The sequence below is a fragment of the Crassostrea angulata genome, unplaced genomic scaffold (genome assembly GCF_025612915.1).
Source record: "Crassostrea angulata isolate pt1a10 unplaced genomic scaffold, ASM2561291v2 HiC_scaffold_106, whole genome shotgun sequence".
NCBI lineage: Eukaryota > Metazoa > Mollusca > Bivalvia > Ostreida > Ostreidae > Magallana > Magallana angulata.
The window spans coordinates 480,338-490,878 of NW_026441661.1; the positions used below are offsets into that span (position 1 = coordinate 480,338).

The 10,541-nt window shown below is 33.7% G+C and overlaps 1 pseudogene; it reads left to right on the forward strand.

Annotated features, from left to right (window-relative positions):
* The first annotated feature begins 2,619 nt into the window (after window positions 1–2,619).
* LOC128169210 (uncharacterized) lies at window positions 2,620–6,791 on the forward strand (annotated as a pseudogene).
* Window positions 6,792–10,541: the final 3,750 nt, after the last annotated feature.

Genomic DNA, 10,541 nt, shown 5'->3' on the forward strand with positions numbered 1-10,541 from the left:
TTCCCCTGCTCCATTGGTACTGTTTTACCTTTTTCCGAAATGTCTAAACTTCCTTAGAAAGTTGTGCCTGATCTTTTGAAAGATAATATTTTTCTAATGAGAAAAACTGTATTTTAGGCACGGTGCAACCATGTTTATTGAATGTATAACGTTTTTTAAACTGGTTTTGGGTATCTGATTCAGCAGTCATGTAGTCATGTAGCATCACTGTCATTTTTCATAATTGTTTTCAAATTAAGAGTCAGGTCTGAGAGATATGTTTATTTGAATTCGTCATGGCTATTCTACTGTTTCCTGTGCTCAATATGTGATCGGAAGTATTGCTTGCTGTTGTGGATTTCTTTTATAATTCAGTGCAGTTGGTCAGTTTTAGTTATATTATAATGATTATACCTTATTAAAATAAACGTTGTAATGAATAAGATTTGGGTGGGGAAATGGAATGTCCAGACTACCTTGGAGTTGACTATTCCAAGGGTATATAAACAGCTGTGCTGTGGAACCTGGAAGAGCAGAATACATGGGGTAGAGAGGTCGAAATAGAAAGAAAGAAAAAAAAGAGGAAAGAGAACAGAGGTAAGAGGTAGTGTCATGTAAAGACTAGTGGCAAGAAACCCAGGGAATTGAGGTGAGGTGCTTGGTGTAGTAAACCTGAAGTTATTGAGACACCTCAAGTACCTCTCTCTCAATAGGAACCGGGTATAGACGCACGGTACAGAAAGCCCGCCCATACAGTTGATTATTGTTTGTGATTTTAACATTATCCAATTAGAGAAAAAATATTATAACAATCATTATTAACTCGGGTAGAGTTAAAGGAAAATTAATTTTATATATTATCCATGAGAACAAAACACGTTACAATATAATAAGATTATATGGAACCTTTTGAAACTTTTGAAACTTCTTATACTAGATAATTACTCTTGTGATTGATGTAAATATTTTATAGGTATAAGCATCAAGTATTATCTGAAATTTCACTGTTTGCAACATTCATATAATGAAAAACATATGTTTAAAATACATTGTAGAAGGCATAAACTGAAAAATTCTGCAAAGATTCGGAAAGACCTGTCGTGAGCTCAAGTGTCTATAAGGGATATACGAAACAAAAACTGTTCGGTATCTGACACAATACACCACTCGAGTCTTATAACTTGCTGAAATTTAAAGTGAGAATGGCGAATATGCTGAATAAAATAAGCGCTAACAAGTAAAACAAAAAAAACCCATGCATAATGAAATAAAACTATATTTTTAGCAAAAAAAATCATCATTGAACTCCAAGCTTTGCAACAAAAGTTGACGGGAAAAAAACGAGTTTGAAAAAACAACAACTCGAATGTATTCCGTCTTATTACATCGAGTGATACAAACGCGCCTGCATTAGTTGTTTTGTTCTAGAAATTGTAAATAATTTAAAATTGGATGTATCCCTACGCGCTTTAACCAAGCCAATTTTGACGTATGGACAACTTTCAACTATTGTTCTATATATAACAAAGTTATGTAGCGTCATCCTTCCTATACTAGTCCAATAGCATTTTACTTGTATATAATGCTTTGTAATTGCTGAAAGTGGGCACAAAGAATTGACGTCACAAACATGTTTAATGGCGCAGTATTGCATGCCGGACATTTTAATATTTTAACAACCGAAATAAGAATTATTGGTGAATGACGAGTGTTCATGTTCAGGTAAGATGGTAATTATCAGAATGGTTTCTTTTTTTTATTTAAGCACTCCTCAAATGATGTAAATAATACATATTAGATCATTATCTTTATTGTTTACATATCAATGATACTATAAGTCTATTGATCACGGAAACATTTGATGTTTCGAGATTGGTGTTTCCCTATAGCACTTTTTCTTTTTTTTCTTATTTATATACTGACGAATACAGATTAATACTCTCGGGAAATCAGGTTTAAACACCGGGAAATAATACTTATTCATAGCTTCTGAGAAATAAAAGCGAAAACTACACATTCAATTCAACGACACTATAAATGAAAACAGATCGATTGAAACTCTAAAGCAGGTCCATTTAAATAAATATAGGCAGCAGTGTGTTATTTTCTTTTAAGTAGACTCTTTTATAATAAAAACGTCAACTTCTAAAATGTGGTCTATACTGTTGATCGATTACTCAGAATATTATTTTTCATAATGAAAAAAATTATTTTTAACAAAACAGAAATGAATCTAATGTATACGAAAAAAAAACATGAGAAAGAAAGCTAGAGTACAAGTTTAACAGAGAAAGTCTAACTAAGAGGATTTCCATATCGTAAGTTTCTCCTTACTTTCGATAATCAATTATACAAGTATACAAGGATCAAACTCGCTCAAAGAGAAAACATTGTTAGCAGTCACTCTCTCTGAAATTTATCTTTTGTAAAACATATCTGCTCTTTCCCACCCAACCCTCTCTGTTTCTATTTGACGATGTGCAGTCATTAGTATGACAAGATCCTAAAATTGTTTAAATAACAGGCCATAAAAAATATAAAATTATGAAACAGTTTTGAAAGAATGTGCTAGACCTAATTCAAAAGCATCTTTTTTTTTGCTAAGCAGGTTTTGATTTTGATACCTAGACCCTCAACGTCATGGAAGCAGCAAGCGCAGCATATAAAACTCGTCAGTGTTCTAAGTGTTCAGAGAACACAGAGTACTATTGCGAATTTTGTCCATGCTATCTGTGTAGAAAGTGTAAAGAAAACCATGTTATAAAACTTGGAACAGTAGACCATAATATTGTGACATTCCGTAATAAGTTCAACAACATTTCAGAACAAGAATTGTGTGTTAGACATCCAAGCAATGTTTATATAAAGTACTGTAAAACTTGCCAAGTTCCCGTATGCAAAGTTTGCTATGGGCATAAAAAGCACAAGATTCTAAACACACGAGAAGTTTATGAAACAAAACGACAGCAACTTAAAGGAACCATTCAATCAATCAGAAGTGAAGCTATATTTAATAGGCTTTTTCTCCTGACAAAAACTAGAAATGATATCAAAACCTGTCGTTCAGAATTCTCTTTGTTTCAATCTGGAATAATATCAAATGCACAGAAACTGAGGGATCTCATGGAGGATATGAAAAAAGATTCCATGTACAATGTGTTCAGTGGCTTTAAATTTAATCATAGATGCTTAAAACAGAAGATAGAAATGATCAGACACATTTTCAGTCTACAAATATTTGTACAAAGATATGAACAGTCAGCATACAGTCCGCTACAATTCCTCTCCTCCATAAAGACAGCCCTCATCCAGATACATCTTACACTCCACACCAGCCAGCTCTCCATGACTGAGTCACTCAACAAGGAGGATGTGATGGAGTCACTGAGTGCAATCCAAATCACAGAGAGAGGAAACCGACGCGTAAAAAATGAATCTTTGCTAAAACTGATGTCTGCTCCCGTTTTTTATCAGTCTCTAATTGTAAAAGGTGTTGATGGTTGTCATCACATTTCCTGTGTAACATCAAATCGGTTTTGGGTCAGTGATGTTCACAATTTTATCTTGAAAAACACAACAGGTTTCACTTCACATCATGTGAAGGATTTAAGTAGTGATGATATATTTATTAGTGATGGGTCACACACAGTTACCAGTAAAAGTCAGCTAATTTATATAGATAAGAAATATAACATTAACAAACTTTCGAAGAATATGAAAACAAACACCACATTTGTAGAAAACACGAGTTCTTTTTTAAGACCACGGTGTGTTTTTTGGTCTCTGTCCACGAATAATCTTCTGGTCGGCATGTATAGCGAGATAACAAGGACAGGCGAGGTTGCCCGATACAACAGGAGTGGACTACTGGCACAGACCATACAACATGACAACACAGGGCGGGAACTGTATAGATTTCCTAGCTATATAACAGAAAACAACAATGGGGATGTCGTGGTATCTGACATTGATGCTGTAGTGGTGACAGAGCGTGGAGGAAGACATCGTTTTTCCTACACTGGGCATTTGTCGGGATCAAAACTAGAACCGTTTGGAATCTGCACCGACGCGTTGTCACACATCCTGGTGTGTGATGATGCAACCAAAACAGTGCAGATGATAGACAGGGACGGTCAGTTCCTGTCAAATCTACTAATAAGAGCATCAGGGATATTTAAACCACAAAGCTTGGGTTATGATATCAACACTCATCGTCTTTGGGTCGGATCTTGGTACAACAACAAGATATGTGTTTACAGATATATAGATCGTCAGAAAGTTCTATCAGGTAAGTCAAATATATTTTTATGCCCCCCCTCCCCTTTCGAAGAAGGGATGGTATATTGCTTTGCTGCTGTCTGTCGAAATTTAGTATACAGGTTTATCATGATAATATATAGGTCAAATTCGATATTGGGTACGATCGAGCAATTTTGAACAGAGTTATGGCCCTTGGACTTAGAAAAATTCGAGTTATTTGCAGTTTCCGCTCATTTTCTTCGCAGAGGATGTACCTATTGAAATGAAATTTGGTATACAGGTTTATCATGATAATATCTAGGTCAAGTTCGATATTGATTCGATTGCAGTTTCCGCTCATTTTCTTCGCAGATGGTGAACATATTAATATGAAATTTGGTATGCAGGTTTATCTAAATAATATCTAGGTCAAGTTTGATTTTGGGTATGATAGAGCAATTTTCGACAGAGGATGTTTCCAATGGAGGGGGGGGGGGGCATAAGTGTTTCACAAACATCTCTTGTTGATTTTTTTATTGACTACCAACGTTACACGAGTTTTACTACAAATAATTTCATGTCTAGTATACGTTTGTCATTGCTTTTTGACCACCAACATCATTTCAGTTTTCTTACAAATACATTGCATGTCTTAAGTTACCAACTAAATAATGTGCACGTCTCCATATTGGAAAGAGCCGTTAATGAGACCGTGGAATTCCGATGTGAATATGTCAATAAACCATGTAGAAAATAATGCTGGTATGGATAAAAATATGCAAAGAAAACAGATGTAGACTCTGTTGATAAGTCTGACAACAGACAACAGATGCTGATATCCATGAACCGGCAAAGGCCTATACCATATTGCTACTTTATAATATGTGAAACAAGTACCCAAAGTCAATGGTCATCTCATTATCCATGGATCGATATCTATATACATTGTTGTAACTATCATTTTTAAGACGATGTATTTGTAATCAATCTGTTTTATCAAACTGCCTGATGTTGTAGATCTGACTCCAGACGATTTTGATGCGATAGAATCACGGAATGGACTCCCAACCAAAGAGACAGAAAAGCCACAGCAACAGAACGAGTGTCTGCTTAAACTGTTTTCTTCTCCCGAGTTATTTCATTCTTTCAGAGTTCCAGGTGTCCGTCATTGTTATCATATTTCCTGTATATCATCAAACCTAGTATGGGTCAGTGATGATCACAATTTTATTTTTAAAAAACACAACAGGTATTACTCAACATCGTGTAAAGGATTTATGTAGAGATCTATATTATTCCGGATCGTACACAGTGAACAGCGGTGGTGAACTAATTTATATAGATAGGAATCATAACATCAGCAAACTCTCAAATGATATGGAAACCACCATATTTTTAAGAGGAACAGAGTCTACATGGAAACCAAGGTGTGTGTACTGGTCCCTATCCACTGGGGATCTACTAGTCGGGATGTTTAACTATCCTACACGGACAGGCATGGTAACCCGGTACAACAAAAGCCGACAACACTCACAAACCATAGAATACGACAACACTAGACTGGAACTGTATAGAGAACCTAACTATATAACAGAGAACAACAATGGGGATGTCGTGGTGTCTGACTATGTGTTATTTGAGTCTGGAGCTGTAGTGGTGACAGAGCGTGGAGGAACACATCGTTTCTCTTTCACAGGGCATCCATCAGGATCAGGACTACATCCACGAGGAATCTGCACTGACGCGCTGTCACACATCCTGGTGTGTGATGGTAAAACCGACGCAGTACAGATGTTAGACAGGAAGGGTCAGTTCCTGTCACATCTACTAATAAGACCATCAGGGATATTCTCACCATACGGCCTGAGTTATGATGTCAACACTCACCATCTATATGTCGGATCAGAGTACAACAACAAGCTATATGTTTATAGGTATATACACCAACAAGAACCTCTGACAGGTTAGTTTGATAAACAATCATTGAATAAAAATAAGACTTATTAGAGAGAGAGAGAGAGAGAGAGAGAGAGAGAAGAGAGAGAGAGAGATATGGTATTATATCTCAGTTAAAAGAGTGCCTAATCACAGAATTGGTTGCATATATACCAATCATCGCAATTAATTTCAAAATTATAACTACAAACTAAATGTAGCTACCTTATGCCTTTTTGTAGATGAATTCACACATTTTCCTGATGGGGATGTCATGTCCAGCTCAAAACTAGAGAAAGATAAAAGTTTTTTGTACAAATTTAATTTGCTCTCAAAACCACACGTTCTTTTTTCACATTCCTATTACATCTGTAGCTGGAATCGACCGACTTGTATGTATATTCACATGGACTGCAACTACTGATTCTTGTTTATTTCAATCTTAAGTTTTTTCATTATCAAATCATAGCCATATTTGGTTCAAATGGTAAAACATGTGAAAGTTATAAAAATAAATTTTATTTAAATTTATCCTTCTTTAATTAAAACTATTAGACGTGCTTAGTTATCTTATCTTTTATTTTGGTATTAATCTTTATTAAATCATTGATAAGTGTTTTTCTTACTTCTACAGATGATCCAACTGTCTTCAATCTTTTTGAAGAAGGAACTGCACCAAGACTTGCTACACAGAAAAAATGATATCTTGTTACTCCAATGGTTGTTTATCTTCACTGCCTTCAAGTAGAATGTCGTGTTTCATACAAAATTCGTGTATCTATCTTGGATTTGTTCCAGTGTATTTACAACAACTACAGATACCCGCAAAATTGATCTTACCCTATGATCAGACAACAGCTTGTATCTGAATTCATAGAGATTATATACACTTGACAATGTAGGTATGATTAATAAAAGATAATTTTTGGTAAACTGTTCTTCATTTATGGACCAGTCTTCCAATGAACTATATTCATTACACAAAATTTGTACAGTGTTTTAAAAGCAACTTAAGACTTTTATACTTTTCAAGGTTATGTACGATTTTCGACAATCTTGAAAATAGAAATACAATGTATAAAAGTTGTACCTATATTTGAATTTGCTAAATTGTAAATTGTAAACTTTTTTTTATATCATGCATATATATTAATTCCTCTATAATCTATCATTTACATGGTACTGATATAAAAATGATGTGTACGATCAGTTGATAAAACTTTTTAAAATATGGAGCGTCAATTTTCTTTACTTCATTGTCTACCGGTACCGGGTATTTGTTACAGTCAACTGGAACTGTAATGTTTGATACAATCAGAATTGTGTTTTGAACGCTATGAAAGTTGAAATTTGTTTCAATTGTAGTTGTAACAAGATTTTCGTCTCTTGCCGATAATTGAATACAAATTGACTTTCCAATCAAGTACTTTAAGTATATTACCTTGTACCTTAAAAATTGTTTCTGAGAAATGTTATTAAACTGTTAAACTTTATGTCTGCGTTAATGTATTATTTGTAATAGCTCGATGCATGTTGATCGATCAACTTATAAAATATCGCTCCATTCCAAGAGTGTACGACTGTCGCCCTTTAAGGTATACAAGAGAGAAATTGCTTCCCTCAATTCTTTTCGCTTAAGGCGCTATTCGCCTCAAGGTTATACAAATAGGATGGTTGCAAAGACTCTGGGTCTTTTAAATGCTTTCTCCGGTTATTCATGCGGGATAAAAATGTGGCGACATTGCAGAAAAAATGCAAAACCCGCGTGAGCTGGTTATGCTATTTCTTTCTGTAATGATTGATATCGCATACTAATTTCTCTTGTTTTGTTAATTTATTTTCTCAATTCCACAAAAAATGAACAAAAGTTGTATATATTTCATTAATATTTTTTAAAAAAAATGGCATTTTGATTTTTGTACATATTATTTATTATTTATTAGAAATTATTATAATCATTTATGCACACCAAAAAAAAAAATAGAATCAATACAATCAATCTTAGTTGATTTGTTATATGGAATAAAACAGGTACCTACCTCTATGAATTAAACAAACGTGTGCATTTCTATAGGGTACTAAAAGAGACCTCCACTAGCAAAGTCAAATGTCTTCATAGTAGAAATACCAAAAATATGCTTTGGAACCACCCCCTCCCCTCCCCCAGCAAACATATATATCCCTCGGATACCCCCCCCCCTCCCCCGAGATCTATCACACACGGACCCAGATAGATAGCTAACCCTGATTTACCCTGCATGATCATTATAAATGTTACATTAAAGTTTTAAAATTCAGAGAATTTAAAACTATCTATAGATAGTTTTAAATTCTCTGAATTTTAAAACTTTAATGTAACATAAACACAAATACATTGAAAACATTAATTATACTCATCACACTGAATCATTAAAATTAATATACATGCCATCATTGCATCCTCAACATATACATCATACTGAGTTACATTGTTTGTAGGTGCCTGGCTTTCTACAGTTGTTTTCATCAGACTTCAAATGTTTTGCTACCTGGAAAATACTTACTAACAGAATATATGACAATTTGATAAACTGGATAATTTAGCTGATTATCATTGGTTTTTATTACATTTTTTTCTTGTTTATTATCTCTCTTGCGATATTAAAATGATAAATATCCAAAGTTACATGTAAAGTAAAAATTAACAAATGATAAAGTCATGCATTTTTTACTTGTAATCAAACATTGACGGGTGGAGATTGTATTTATATGCACATTTAGCAGAATTCATTGTGTATGAATATATCACCAACAGAATTCATGGTAAATGAATATATTACCAACAGGGATGTATTGGCAAATACAGTTTATGATGTCATCAGAGCAGTATATCTACATATGTGCACGTCCATACTCTTTACACGGAAGCACCTGTCAGTGATATATACCAATTTATTGACGTCCATAGCTGTTCAAACATCTACCAATGATATGCACTAAATTATTGAGGTGCTCGAATCTAAACAACTGTATTTACACATACTTAGGTTTATATGTTGTACAATTGTAAAATTTCTAAGTCATAAATTCCCTACACTGATAGTTTACATAAAACTTTGATAAACACGTGTTACGCGTGAATTGCTGATCGAACACCCTCAGTATAAAAACCCCGCGTGAGTTTAGATTTGATACAAATTGAGTATGTTTTAAAACAGTGTTTTAAAAGCAACTTAAGACTTTTATACTTTTCAAGGTTATGTACGATTTTCGACAATCTTGAAAATAGAAATACAATGTATAAAAGTTGTACCTATATTTGAATTTGCTAAATTGTAAATTGTAAACTTTTTTTTATATCATGCATATATATTAATTCCTCTATAATCTATCATTTACATGGTACTGATATAAAAATGATGTGTACGATCAGTTGATAAAACTTTTTAAAATATGGAACGTCAATTTTCTTTACTTCATTGTCTACCGGTACCGGGTATTTGTTACAGTCAACTGGAACTGTAATGTTTGATACAATCAGAATTGTGTTTTGAACGCTATGAAAGTTGAAATTTGTTTCAATTGTAGTTGTAACAAGATTTTCGTCTCTTGCCGATAATTGAATACAAATTGACTTTCCAATCAAGTACTTTAAGTATATTACCTTGTACCTTAAAAATTGTTTCTGAGAAATGTTATTAAACTGTTAAACTTCATGTCTGCGTTAATGTATTATTTGTAATAGCTCGATGCATGTTGATCGATCAACTTATAAAATATCGCTCCATTCCAAGAGTGTACGACTGTCGCCCTTTAAGGTATACAAGAGAGAAATTGCTTCCCTCAATTCTTTTTGCTTAAGGCGCTATTCGCCTTAAGGTTATACAAATAGGATGGTTGCAAAGACTCTGGGTCTTTTAAATGCTTTCTCCGGTTATTCATGCGGGATAAAAATGTGGCGACATTGCAGAAAAAATGCAAAACCCGCTTGAGCTGGTTATGCTATTTCTTTCTGTAATGATTGATATCGCATACTAATTTCTCTTGTTTTGTTAATTTATTTTCTCAATTCCACAAAAAATGAACAAAAGTTGTATATATTTCATTAATATTTTTAAAAAAAATGGCATTTTGATTTTTGTACATATTATTTATTATTTATTAGAAATTATTATAATCATTTATGCACACCAAAAAAAAAAAAATAGAATCAATACAATCAATCTTAGTTGATTTGTTATATGGAATAAAACAGGTACCTACCTCTATGAATTAAACAAACGTGTGCATTTCTATAGGGTACTAAAAGAGACCTCCACTAGCAAAGTCAAATGGCTTCATAGTAGAAATACCAAAAATATGCTTTGGAACCACCCCCTCCCCTCCCCCAGCAAACATATATATCCCTC